We start from the raw sequence: 14,422 nt of genomic DNA, 5'->3' as shown, positions 1-14,422 counted from the left end.
GGAATAGAAAAGGGGGAAAGGTGGGGAAAAGATTGAGAAATTGGATGGTTGCCGTCTCTGTGTAGAAAGAGGTAGACATGGGAGACTTTTCATTTTGTTCTGTACTAAGAAAAATTCTTCTGCCTTGGGATCCTGTTGATCTGTGACCTTACCCCCAACCCTGTGCTCTCTGAAACATGTGCTGTGTCCACTCAGGGTTAAATGGATTAAGGGCGGTGCAAGATGTGCTTTGTTAAACAGATGCTTGAAGGCAGCATGCTCCTTAAGAGTCATCACCACTCCCTAATCTCAAGTACCCAGGGACACAAACACTGCGGAAGGCCGCAGGGTCCTCTGCCTAGGAAAACCAGAGACCTTTGTTCACTTGTTTATCGGCTGACCTTCCCTCCACTATTGCCCTATGACCCTGCCAAATCCCCCTCTGCGAGAAACACCCAAGAATGATCAATAAAAAAAAAAAAAAAGAAGATAGTCACCCTTCAGTGAACAGAAGCCACAAGGCTTAGCTCCATCCTGGGCTCAGAACCCCTTCAGAATAGATTCACTGGGCTAGAACAAGAAGCCAGAAACACTGCACCCCTGGACACAACAGTCTCTCAGCCAGCCACCGATGAGAGAGAAGCTGAGCGATGCAGGATGAAAGAGCACCGAGGTTTCTGTCTGAGCCCATTTCTAAGCACCAAGCCTGCTCTCTCAACTATTTCCAGGAGTGGCTACCCACCTCCCCACCACACCCATCTATTCCTTGGGACCGGTAGCAGAAGCTTCTCGAATCTCTTCTCTACCCCCTCAGATGTGACTGTCCCACCCTTCTCTGCAGTGCAGTAGATTACCTCTTTCCCTGACCCACCCCTCAGCTTCCACAGCAAAGGCAGTTGTCCCCGACTCCACTGTATAGACCTGCACTGTGGTTTACTACTGCAATTGTCTCAAATATGTGGCTACTGAGTGTGTGAATCATGGCTAGTCCAAATTCAGATGTTTTGTAAGGGCAAAATGCACACCGGATTCTGATAACTTAGTGTATTCGTCCATTTTGCATTGCTATAAAGGAATACTTGAGGCTGGGTTATCTACAAAGAAAGGAGATTTTCTTGGCTCTCACTTCTGAAGCCTATACAAGAAGCATTTTGCCAGCATCTGCTTCTGGTGAGGCCTCAGGAAGCTTCCAATCATCGTGGAAAGTGAAGGGGGAGCAGGTATGTTACATGGACAGACAAGGAGCAACAGAGAAGAGGAGTTTCCAGGCTCTTTCCACAGTCAGATCTTTTGGGAACTAATAAAGCAAGAACTCACTCATTAGCATGAGAAGGGCACAGAGCCATGCATGAGGGATCTGCCCCCATGACCCAAACATCTCCTGCCAGGCCCCACCTCCAACAGTGGGGGTCACATTTCAGCATGAGATTTGGAGGGGATAAATATCCTCTATCACTTAGCATTTTTAAAAAAGCAAAATGTCTCACGAACACCTTTTTAGATTGATTACAAATTGAAAGGATAAGGCCAGGCACGGTGGCTCAGGCCTGTAATCCCAGCACTTTGGGAGGCCAAGGCGGGTGGATCACGAGGTCAGAAGTTCGAGACCAGCCTGACCAGCATGGTGAAATCCCATCTCTACTAAAGATACAAAAAAAAAAAAAAACTAGCTGGGCGTGGTGGCGGGCGCCTGTAATCCCAGCTACCTGGGAGGCTGACACAGGAGAATTGCTTGAAACTGGAAGGCGGTTGCAGTGAGCCGAGATTGTGCCACTGCACTCTAGCCTGGGCAATAAAAGCAAAACTCTGTCTCAAAAAAAAAAAAAAAAAATTGAAAGGATAATTTTGACTACAGTGGATTAAAATAAAATATACCGTTACAATTAATTTCACATGGGGTTTGTTGTTGTTTTACCTTTTTAAACACGGCAACTAGAAAATTCTAAATTACATTGGCAGCTAAAATCTATGGCTCACATAATGCTGCTGTACAATGCTGGTGTGAACTATCACGACACTGTTATACTATTATTATTTGTTTTATCTCTGCCTCACTCACTAGACAGGGAACTTAAGGAGAATAGGAAGAGTACCTTCCACTGCTACGAGAGATGCTTGGTACATTACAAATATTCCGTAAATACTTGTTGAGGGAATGAAGCTATGACCAAAAAAAAAACTAAAAATATTCAATGATTCTGAAATATTTAAAAAGTCACTCAAAATCATGTGCTACATTGACTTGCCCACAACACTAGTCTGTTTGGTGTAAAGATAACATTCAACTCATGTGCTTGGTATATGCTAGAGTTTGGTTTGTTTGACCCCTCCAAATCTCACTTTAAAATGTGATTCCCAATGTTGGAGGTGGGACCTGGTGGGAGATGTTTGGGTTATGAGAGAAGATCCCTCATGAATGGCTTGGTGCCATCCTCAAGGTAATGAGTGAGTTCTTACCCTATTCTTCCTGAAAAAAGGAGCCTGGCATCTCCTTCCCCACCTCTCTCTCTCCCTCTCTCTCTCTCTCTAACACACAAACACAAACACACACACACACAGAGCATGTGATCTCTGCAAACTGGCTCCCTTTGCCTTCCACCATGAGTGAAAGCAGCCTGAGGCCTCACCAGATGTAGGTGCTGGTGCCATGTTTCTTGTACAGTCTACAGATCTGTGAGCCAAATAAAAGTCTTTTCTTTATTAAACTACCCAGCCTCAAGTATTTCTTCACAGCAACACTAACAGACGAAGACAGTATGCATGCTCATATATTTCCACGGGTGTAAAAGAATTGAATCTTCCAACACTACACTGGACCTCATGCACATAAACTCAAGTGTGACTGTTGCCCTGGCTCAGAATTTGGCTGAGAGTTGGCTGCCCCATTTACTTCCTTGTTGGCCCTATGGGCAGTCCTCGAACCAGTAGCATGAGCACCACCAGGGAGCTTGTTAGAAATGCAGAGCTTCCAACTACACTCCAGACCTATTGAATCAGATCAGAAGCTTCTCTATAACCAGATCTCTGGTTAATTTTAGGTTAAGTGTAAGCCCTTAACATTTGAGAAGCCTGAACTATGTGTTTTTGTTTCTCAGCTCTAAGGAAGACAGTCACCTGGAAAGTTGGCTATTATTCCTCTTTATTCTCCACACATTTTTTGCTAAAAACCATAGTGAGCATTCACTTTGGATAAGGTGCTATGAACCAGACACATGGCTCTTTGTTGTGTGACTAGTGTCACCCATTACTGATGAGCTCTCGCTGTTTGTGGAGGCAGCTGGACACCCTGGATGCTGGATGCCAGAGAGCACTTCAGGAGGGCTCTGAAGAGGCCAGAAATGGTACAAAATGGCCCCGTGTCTGCAGAGAATCTATACACAGCACTTTTATGAGTCTTGCATTCTCAGGGTGGCCAGAGGAAAGAAAGCAGCCAACACTGCCTTTCTCCCAAGAAGGAAATTTTGCCAGAGTCTGTTCGTCTCCATGGAGACCCAAGAATCTGCAAAGCCTCCATCAGCATCCTGGTCCCCAGGCTCAAGTTCAAGCAAGCTTAATTCCCCTTTGTCTGGGTCTCTGGAGTAGCATGAATGCTGTTACTTTAGGGGAATGCAGATTTTTTTAGTCACATCTGTGTGTTCCTGGAGAGTAAAAGCAACTCAAACTGGACCTGCAGCAGTCTTCAGACACTCTGTGGCTGGGGAATTGCAGTGAAGCTTCAAGGAACTCTCACCTGAAAAATCAGAAGATGCAGTGACCAGAATTCTCTCCCTGCATTTCTATAGTTACAACTGCATTCACCTGGTCAGTTAAATGTATTGAACACCTGTGGTGTTCACCATAAGGCATACAGAGATTATCCTGTCCAAGCAAGAAAAACTGATATGTCAACAAGCAACAGCTTAAAATGCTGGCACAGCCAGGCGCGGTCGCTCACCTTGTAATCCCAGCACTTTGGGAGGCCGAGCCAAGCAGATCACTTGAGCTCAGAAGTTCAAGACTAGCCTGGGAAACGTGGCGAAACCCCGTCTCTACCAAAAAATACAAAAATGAGCAGGGCATTGTGGTGCATGCCTGTAATCCCAGTAGCTCAGGAGGCTGAGTTGGGAGATTCACTTGAGCCTGGGAGGTCAAGGTTACAGTGAACCAAGATGGCACCACTGCAACCCAGCCCAGTGATAGTGCAAGACCCTGTCTCACCGAACACAAACAAAAACAAAACACAACAAAGGAAACAACACTGGCATGGCTCTCATTGCTTCACACCTGGCAAATAATCCGACAAACTCTCGACCCACCAGGCTCTGGGTTCTGGACAGGCCCTGGTCCATCTCATCACCTCCCTGCTCTCTGCACTCCAGCCCTATTGGCTGCGTCCTCCCTAACAGCCTTTATCTGGACACCTCCTTTCACCTTTTTCTTGCCTAGTTCAGCCTTTATCTCTCCGCTCTGGGATCACTTCCTCGGGGAACCTTCCAGATGTCCAACGGCCTGTGTGAGCGAGGCCCCTGCCCTGTGCTCCTGGAACCCCTGCCTTTCTCCTTCCTTCTGTTCTCTTCAGTCATTTCTGCAGGGATCTTGACTGACAGCCTTTATTCCATAGGCTATGGGATCTGAAAATGTTTGAGCAAGGGAGAGATAAGATTAAAGTTTGGGGGAGATGAGTTTGGCAGCTGTGAGGAGAGTATGTTAAACAAAAGAAGAGACTGCAGGCTCAGAAAGGAAACTGGAATGATTATCTTTTAAATGCCAGGCCTTGGGCTGTTTTTTAAAATATTATCTTATTTGTTTTTCAAGATGTATCTGCGAGTAAGGCGTTGTTGTCCCCATTTTTTAGATGAAGAAATTGAGACTGAGGGGGGTTCGGTGACTTGCTCAAGGCCACACAGCGGGAATGTCCGGGCCTGCCTGGGTTCCTAACTCTGCCTCCCAGAGAAGCTGTTGGAAAAATTATTTATGGGAAATAATAGAAAGGAGAGGACTGACCTGGTAGATGTCACAGCGAAGATAGTATGTGGGGCTGGAGCATAGGGAGAGGAACTCATCCAAAATGACTGAAGTTCTCACCTGGCCACTTCCTTCCAGAAATTTCCCCAACGCCTCTCCCACATGTTCCCTCGGCACTCTGTGTTTCTCCCATCAGAGCACTTTTCGAGGTGTTTTGTAGTTCCTGGTCTGTTTGTCTGTCTTCGCCACCAGAGCCTGTCTGTGGTGTTTACTGTTGTAGCCCCACAGGGAAGCAGCGAGCCTCTAAGTTCTCAGTGAAGCCTTGCTAAATGAATATGAGGCAATGACGGAACAAAGGACTGGGTGATGGAGAGTGAGGACACCTGTGGTGGATTTATAGCGAGAAGTGCTTGGAGCCAAACACAGCATCAGCCAGTCAGAGCTAATGGGGCAGCTCTCTGGGGTGCACCTGGAGCGTTCACCTTTGAGGACGTCTGTGACTTATTCCCACTAAAGAACAGGATTCTTCCAGGTGACAGTGAGGTGACTGGACAGGGCAGGGTTGCAGCTTGCTGCCTCAGAGTAGACCCAGCTCAGTGCATCCAAGACTAGGTACAAAATCTATAATTCCACAATTGCAAATCTCAGAGAATCCTCTCGGTGATTTATTGGTCACTACATTTGGCACTTGAAGAACAATTTATGCCATAACTTGTAAAACTTTAACAACATGAAGCACTGGTTTCCCTCGAGAGTTTGCAAGGATGTTTTGCAGAGAGGGAGAATCCATGTCCTGGCTCTTAAAATGGCATCTACTTCAAACTTTCTCTGTTCCACATCTGGGGAAGGCTCAAAGAGCCCTGTAGACCCATGATAACCACTTTTTCCTCTCCGGAAGCTGTAAAAAGTCCTCCTCACACTCTAGGGGTGTCTTAATATCTCCCCCACATCTCTCTGCCAGCGCTAATCAGTGTGTCATCACCTCCTGAGCAAACTGTGCACTCACCTCCTTCTAGTCGACTTCCAATATTTCTTCCATCCTCACCCCTGCCTCCATATTATTAGTAGATTAGTTTTTCTAAAAACTGGTCAGAACTAACAGTAAAAACACAGCTTCTTAAGCTGGCATGCATCACCCTCCATCCTCCAGGCTGTGCTGTCACTCCCTCTCTGGACTGACCTTCCACTGTGCTTCTGCACATTTACCAGCCACAGCCAAGCTAACTCCTAACACCTCCTATTGCCCGTCCTCTGCCTTCAAGCCATGTTGGCACTCCCAGACTAGCATGTCTTCTCTCCAAGATCTCCTGTCTAAATCCCTACTGGCCTTCTGGAATTTGTTCAAATGCTATCTCCTCTCTAAAGCTGATCCCAATTCCCTCAGTGAGAATTAACTTCTCTCCTTATATGTTCCCACAGTGCCTTCTTTTTATCTGTCATAGAATTTTCCAATAGATTGTCTGGTATTGGAGTTAACTCCATGAAGGTTTGCAAAGGCAGCCCCACTGCATGACAGTCTCATTTTGTATGTCACGGCTAAGTTCTGTTGATAAATAGCAACCCACCCATAATCAACACATCAGTGGGTTATTCCTATGTTCTTTGCAACCCAAGGGTTTCTGTGTTTAATGACTCTAATTAAAACTCTTAGCATATCAAAGTAATTTTTTAGAAAAACAGCAATAATTAGCTTTGGAAATTTCCACAATTTGTTACTTTGTCAGGCTCAGTAAGCACTGGTTTTGTTGTTGGTGGTTTTTCTTTTTTTTTTTTTTTTCTGCTTCCAAATGTTCCAAGGAAAGCTTTGAAATCCTGAACCTTACAGTCTAATGAGAAGAAATAGCAAGGGTGACCATTTTGAAACCCTTCTTTCTTTATTTCCCTCTCCTCTCTCAAGTGAAAGAGACACTCTATATAACTTTTAGGGAGAACCAACTCAAAGACTTAATAGTTGTTTCCTGTCTTCTGGATAATTCTTTCAAAAATATGCCATAATCTTCATATTTAGAAACCTTTTCTTAACCTAGTTTCTCACTCCAGTAATGGCACCTGCAAAACTTCTTAGAAGGGATTGTCTATACTCCCTACCCTTACTTCCTTACTGCTTGTTCTCTATTTATTAATTTATTTATATTTACATTGTATTGGAAATATAGATCCATTGTGCAAAATCAGAAAATACAAATAAGCTAAGAGAAAATTTAAAGTACCCATGTGGCAAAACTGTTAAACCCAAGGCTAACAACACTTCCCAACTTCCCTCACCACTGGGGTGAACACTTAGACACATTGTTTCTACCCACTCATAACATATAAGTGATAGTGATGTGTCCCACTTTCTGGCATGGTCAATAAAATCCCCTGTGGACACTCCTCTATACTCTTTCTTCTTCCTGCAAAATTGAATAGCAAAGACTACAGCAACCTTGGAAACCATGTTTTTACAATGGCGTAGTCAATATTAGTCTTGATCTATAAATGACCTCTGGAAGTGGACTTGAGTTTACCCTAAGCCAATGAAGAAACATCTACTCAAGAGAATATATAAAAATTCAGTACAAAATGTGAAGGTCTGTGGTATTTGAATGAAGACTCCTTTTATCTCCCTCCCTACCTGTTCCGTGATGTGGAAACTGCACTCCAGACTACTATAGCCAAGAACACAGGGCAAGACTGTAACATTTCTTATTCTGCCCTTAGCACATTGTTGCCAAGGCCAAGTCTTGGGTGACTGCAGTCAAGATACAGGGTGCTCCCTTCTTCCTCCCAATTCCCAGCCATGAAATGAAGGCTTCATTTTAGATGTGGCACACTGAGAATACTGGGGCCCTGATAGCCCTTGCCTTCATTCCTGAGGCAGTGGCTCCACACCAGGACTGGCAAGCTGAGAGAACCCTAGGCTGCAGCCCATCCCCTAAGCTTCTAGAGTACGGGTGTCACTCAGAAAGAGGCTTGGCACTGTCCCTACCCCCAGCTCCAGAGCCCTGACTCAGAGATTTTTGCCTAGAAGGGAAAATTGGCCATAAAACAAATAGCTTCTAAACTCTTCCCAAAGGAACTGACTTTATTTGCAACAGAGCTAGGGACGTTCAAGCCTAAGGGCACTCTCAAGAACAATGCAGATTGTAGTGGGAAGAGATTCATGGATCTAATGAAGATACAGCCTAGATTGTAGGCTGGCTAGTTTATAGGAGAGAAGTGGGGAAGAAGACAACTGCGGGGAGCCCTGATGTTAGAACAAATATTAAACACTGACCTCAGAAACTATTTCTACAGAGAGTGACATCAGCAAGGTGGGAGACTAGGAAGTCCCAACCCACATCCCACCACAAATGCAATGGATGATTTAACAACTACCACAAACAGAAAAAAATCCAGGAAATCTCCAAAGTACAGTGAGGAAGCTGCAGCAACCCAGTAGAGAAGATAAACTGAGAGTGATCACGTAGAAAAACATAGGAAGCATTTTACCTGCATCACCCCATCATGCAACCTGGCACAGATCTGCAGTGCCACCACAGACACCCACAATTTTTATCACCAGGGATCCCCACAGTCTTTGTCAAAGCTGTACTAGTGACAGAGCTGCCCAGAGTCCACACTGCTCCCCCCTCCCCTGAGCAAAAGCTGCTACTGCACCCTCCCTCGGGCCAGAGTTGCCACATCCCACATCCCAGCCCTGACACCACCTCACACACACCTACACCCTGGAACCCCAATGCTATCATCACATGCTACACTCTCACCCCCAACATATCCTACTGCCAAGGAGGATCCCCTGAGCCATCACTTCCCTTTGCAGGGGAAAAGGAGAACAGGAATTCACTTCACAGCCAAAGAAGTGTGACAATGATTTCATGCTCATGAAATTCACTGGTCTTACCGTGTTTCTCATCGTTTTGAAGCAGCTGGCTTGCTAAAATTGTGGAATGTCATTTTGAAGTCACAGATGCAGCGCAGCTAGGTGACAATATTTTGTAGGGCTGGAACAAATTTCTCCAGACGGCTAAATATGCTCTGAATCAGAATCCAATATATGGTACTATTTCTCTCATCTCAGCATTCATGGGTCCAGGAATCAAGGAGGGGAAATAGAAAGGCCACCACTCACCATTATCCCTGGTGACCCTCTAGCAAACTTTTTGCTTCCTATTCCCACAGCTTTATGCTCTGCCAGCCTAGAAGTTAGCTCCAGAAGGAAGAATGCTTCCATCAGGTGACACAACAATGACTCCATTCAACTGAAGGTTAAGATGCCACCCAGCCACATTGGGATTTTCATGTCTCTGAGTCAATAGGCTAAGAAGGGAATTACAGTGTTGGCTGGCATGATTGATCCAGACTACCACTGGGAAACTGGACTACTATTCCACAGTGGAGGAAGGAAGAGTATGTCTGGAATAGAGGAGATCCCTTAGGGTATCTCTTTGTATAACTATGCCCTGTGATTAAGGTCAGTGGGAAAATACAACAACCCAACCCATGAAGGACTACAAATGGAATGAAGGTTTAGGTCACTCCACCAGGTGAGAAAACCATCACCAGCTAAGGTGCTTGTTGAAGACAATGGGAATACAGAATGGATAGTACAAAAAGGTAATTACCATTACCAGCTATGATCATGTGACCAGTTACAGAAGTAAGGACTGTAACTGTCATGAGTATTTTTCCCTATTGTGTTAAAAAAAATGTGTTTGTGTGAACTATCACAAGGACAGAAAACCAAACATGGCACATTCTCACTCATAGGTGGGAATTGAACAATGAGAACACTTGGACACAGGATGGGGAACATCACACAGCGGGACTTGTCATGGGGTGGGGGGAGGGGGGAGGGATAGCATTAGGAGATATACCTAATGTAAATGACGAGTTAATGGGTGCAGCACACCAACATGGCACATGTATACATATGTAACAAACCTGCACATTGTGCACATGTACCCTAGAACTTAAAGTATAAAAAAAAGTTTGTGTGTATATATACATATGTTAAGCAAATATCTTTGTTTCATTTCCTCTCCTATTCCTTTATCATGTAATATAAGATGTATTAACTTTATATCAGTATTTAAGTATTGCTAATTTTATGTCATAGTATTTAAATTATGGACTATCAGAAGAAGAGTAAATGTCACTCAAGGGCTTTACCTCCTCTTCTCAGGAACGGTTCGGGGCATTTTCAGGCGTATCATGTTAGGTTGAACTATGACCTTGTTATTGTCTTTATTTGAAGATTAAGTATGGCTTAAGGAGATGCATGTGGATGCCAAGTTGACAAAGAGTGAACTTGTAATGGTTAATGTTGGGTGTTAATTTGACTGGGTTAAGGGATATCTAGATGGCTGACAAAGCATTATTTCGAGTCTCTCTGTGAGGTTGTTTCCAGAATAGGTTGGTATTTGAACTAGTGGACTCAATAAGGAAGATCTGCCCTTACCCACATGTGAGCAGGCACCATCCAATCAGCTGAGGGCCCTAATAGAACAAAAAGGCAAAGGAAAGAATTTGCTCACTCTCTCTCTCTCTCTCTCTCTCTCTCTCTGTCTCTTCTAGAGCTGGGACACCCATCTTCTCCTGCCCTTGGATATAAAAACTCCAGGCTCGCTGGCCTTCAGACTCTGTGACTTTCATCAGTGCCCCCCAACCCAGTTCCTCAGGCCTTCTGCTTTGAACTAAGAGCTACACCATCAGCTCCCCTGGTTCTCAGATCTTCAAAGCTGGATGGAGTCATGCTACTGACTTTCCTGTTCTCCAGTTTGCATATAACACATTGTAGGACTTCTTACCCTCCATAATCACATGAGTCACCTCTTCTGACAAATTGCCTTTCATATGTCTATATCAGATAGATGATAGATAGATAGATATGCATACATACATATTTATTCTATTGGTTCTGTTTCTCTGGAGAATCCTAATACCGATTACAGATGGTTAAAATTAAAAAGTCATATAACAAGTGTTGATGAGGATGTGAAAAAATCAGAATCCTCATGTGCAGTGAAAATTTTAAATAATACAGCCACTTTGGAAAACAATCTGGAAATTCCTTACACAATTAAATAGAGAGTTACAATATGACCCTCCTAAGTACATATATTCTACTCTTAGGTATATGCTCAAGATAAATAAAAACATATGTCTACCCAAAATCCTGCACATAAGTCTTCATAGCAGCATTGTAATAGCCAATAGGGTGGGGGAATAAACAATGTCCAACAACTGATGAATGGATAAACAAAATATGGTGTATTCATACAATGGAATATTACTCAGTCATAAAAAGTAATGAAGTGCTGATACATGCTGCAAAATGAATGAAATTGAAAATATTATGATGAGTGAAAGAAGTCAGTCACAAAAGACCACTGCTATGGTTTTAATATCCCCTCTGAAACTCATGTTGAAACTTGATTCCCAGTGTGGCAGTGTTGAGAGGTGGGGACTCTAAGAGGTGATTGGATGATGAGGGTTCTGCCTTTATCAATGGACCTATCCATTTGTGGATTGACAGATTATATGGGTTATCATGGTTAGCCTTTTAAAAGAAGAAAGAGATATGTGAGCTAGCACATGAGAGCACCTTAGCACACTCAGCCCCCTTGGCAAGCCAGAGTCCCCACTAGCAAGAAGACTCTCACCAGATGAGGCCCCCTTCTCAGCCTCCATATTTACAAGAAATAAATGACTTTTCTTTACAAATTACCCACTTTCAAGTATTCTGATAAGCAACAGAAATTGAACTAAGATAACCAGATATCATATGATTTCATATATGTAAAATATCCAAAATAGGGAAATCTACAGAGACAGAGGTCCAGTGGGTGCGTAGGGTTGGGAGGATGGCAATGCAGGGGAATGATAACTAAAGGGTACAGGATTTCTTTCTGAGGTGGCCAAAATGTTCCAAAATTGACTATGGTGATGATGGTACGTTTCTGTTAATTTACTGGAAAACACTGACTTGTACACTTTAAGTAGGGTGATTGGATGGCATATGAATTATACCTCAATAGAGTTGTTGGAAAACAGTTTGAGCCCATTAAATATTGGGGTCTATTTGTTATAAGAGTTCAGCCTACCCTAAATAATATAACCCATAATATCACAATCCAATGATAAGCTTATTTTGATGTACATATTCTATGGTTTGTTTTGCATGAATATAACTTTTTTAATTTAACAAACCAGCTATTATTCTGTAAACCATACTTTTTAACTTAAATGATTGTAACTACCTTTCTTTTTCTTTTTCTTTTTTTTTTTGAGATGGAGTCTGGCTCTGTCGCCCAGGCTGGAGTGCAGTGGTGCAATCTCGGCTCACTGCAAGCTCCGCCTCCCAGGTTCACGCCATTCTCCTCCCTCAGCCTCCCGAGTAGCTGGGAGTACAGGTGCCTGCAACCAGACCCGGCTAATTTTTTGTATTTTTAGTAGAGGTAGGGTTTCACCATGTTAGCCAGGATGGTCTCAATCTCCTGACCTTGTGATCCACCTGCCTCGGCCTCCCAAAGTGCTGGGATTACAGGCGTGAGCCACCGTGCCCGGCCGATTGTAACTACCTTTCTATGTCAATAAATATGCTTTTTTCATTTCATTTAATACCCAGCATTAAAAATTTTCTGTTTTATAGTAGCTTAACATTTTGATTTTGACAAACTCCTAAGCTTTCTCTTTCATTTTTATTTTATCAAAGTGATGTCAATTTTTTAACTTTTCTTTTTCCATCTCTTTTTGTTCTTGTTATGTTTTACATTCTGGAAGATTTCCTCAACTTTCTGTGCCAATTCTTCTACCATATTTTAAAATTCCAATCCTCTATCTTTTTCTCTGAATGGTCCTTTTCAATAGTACCCTCTTCTTTTTCTATGTATGTAAAATCTCCTCTTATGTCTCTGAAAATATTAATTATGGTGTTTTGAAGTGTTTGATCTCTACATTTTCTGTTTTCTCTGGGTTCTTTTTTCCTGTTTGTCAGGTTTGGTCTCTGTATTTCACAATAGAGGATGCTTCAAATGTATGTTCTTCTTTGGGTTTCTGCACATGTTTAAAAGTAAGGCATGAGAAGGCAGCCAGAAGCCATGGGTGTGGGAGTGCAGTATACTGACTGGTGTGCCTCACTGTACAGTCATGGGGTGGGTATCTGGCCCCTTTCTTTCGGTTCGTCAGATGTCAGCATCTGGAGTTCTTTTGTCTTCACTAGACAGTTTCTCCAGACAGAAGTCCCCCAGACTCCTGCCTTGCACACATAGGGATGGCTGCCAGTATTGTGATTGCTGAGAAAGCCAAGGGCGCTGGAGGTTGCCCTGCTCAGTATGTAGTTTCCCTTGGTCCCTTTTTCACCACCTCGCCTTGCTTCTAGCCTTAGCTGTGTGGCTGACCCAGGCCCAGAGTTTCTTCATCTCAGTTTTCCCCCAGATCGCCATTCTCTCCTCAGCCCACTCTACTCAGTTTTCCATCATCATTTCGGAAATGAAGACCCTCTTGCCCAAGTCCTCAATGGCTTCCACCCTGCTGAACCCAGAGGATGATTTTCTGCCCTCATCTTACTTAGCCTTTCAGAAGAATTCAGCACGGTTTTAGCGTTCTCATATTCTAAAAATTCCTTATTGATTTCCTAACAGGCAATTTCCTGGCTAAACTAGGGATCCATTTCCCACAAACTTTTCTAAATGTAAAACAGTCCTGTCACTCTCTGGCTTAAAACACACTAAAGCTTCTCATCACACTTTGGATGTATCCAGTTTTCCTTGCTGTGGCCTACAGACTCCACATCATCTTTCCCCACCTGCCTGCAGCTCATCTCTAACCACCCTCTGTGTGTTCAAAATGCCCCACTGGCCCTCTTTCTGTGGCTCAAACATACCCAACTTAGTCCTCTTCAGGGGTTCTGCATTTACATTCTTCTCCGCTAAGTATCATTTCCTCAGATCTTCCCAAGACTGGCTACTTCTTAATTGTTATTCAGTTCTCAGCTCAAACATTAACTCCTCAACCGATCCAATGGCACAGTCTCCTACCACTACCCCGGTCACACCTATTATATGAATATGTTCTATTGCCACCATGACACTTATAATCATGTAATACAATCCTGATTTTTTTTTATTCTGAGCCCCCTGCAAGAACGAAAGCCCCGCCTGGACAGAGGTGCTGTCTGTTTTGCTCCCAAGCATCATCAATCAGTGCCCAACACATGGCCGATCCTTGATAACTATTTACTGCATGGATGAATGAAGTGGGTAAGCAGTCATGTGCTCAGCCCTGCACGGGAATCACTGCAATACTACTAAGTGAAGGATCCATTTTCAGCTCAGATTACCACCTAGACAGAGCTCTTCCCACCAGAAGAGATTTAAAGTGCTCCTCAGCCATCATGGTACCCAAAAGTACTCATCACCTCAGGGAGCACAGAACTTCTACCTAGAAAGGGAGAAGACAGACCTCACAGTGGCATTTCTCATCTGTAGAAAAGCAGGCAACTAGCAAGCAATAAAAT

The 14,422-nt window shown here is 43.6% G+C and overlaps 1 long non-coding RNA gene across 2 annotated transcripts in view; it reads right to left on the bottom strand.

Annotated features, from left to right (window-relative positions):
• Positions 1-14,422, bottom strand: part of LOC104005145 (uncharacterized) — a 30,149-nt gene that overhangs the window by 2,859 nt on the left and 12,868 nt on the right. The gene's annotated exons all lie outside the window — the stretch shown is intronic.

This window comes from Pan troglodytes, chromosome 13, assembly GCF_028858775.2.
Source record: "Pan troglodytes isolate AG18354 chromosome 13, NHGRI_mPanTro3-v2.0_pri, whole genome shotgun sequence".
Lineage (NCBI taxonomy): Eukaryota > Metazoa > Chordata > Mammalia > Primates > Hominidae > Pan > Pan troglodytes.
The sequence above is the reverse complement of the archived record's forward strand: the minus strand, read 5'-3'. Positions and strand labels throughout refer to the sequence as shown.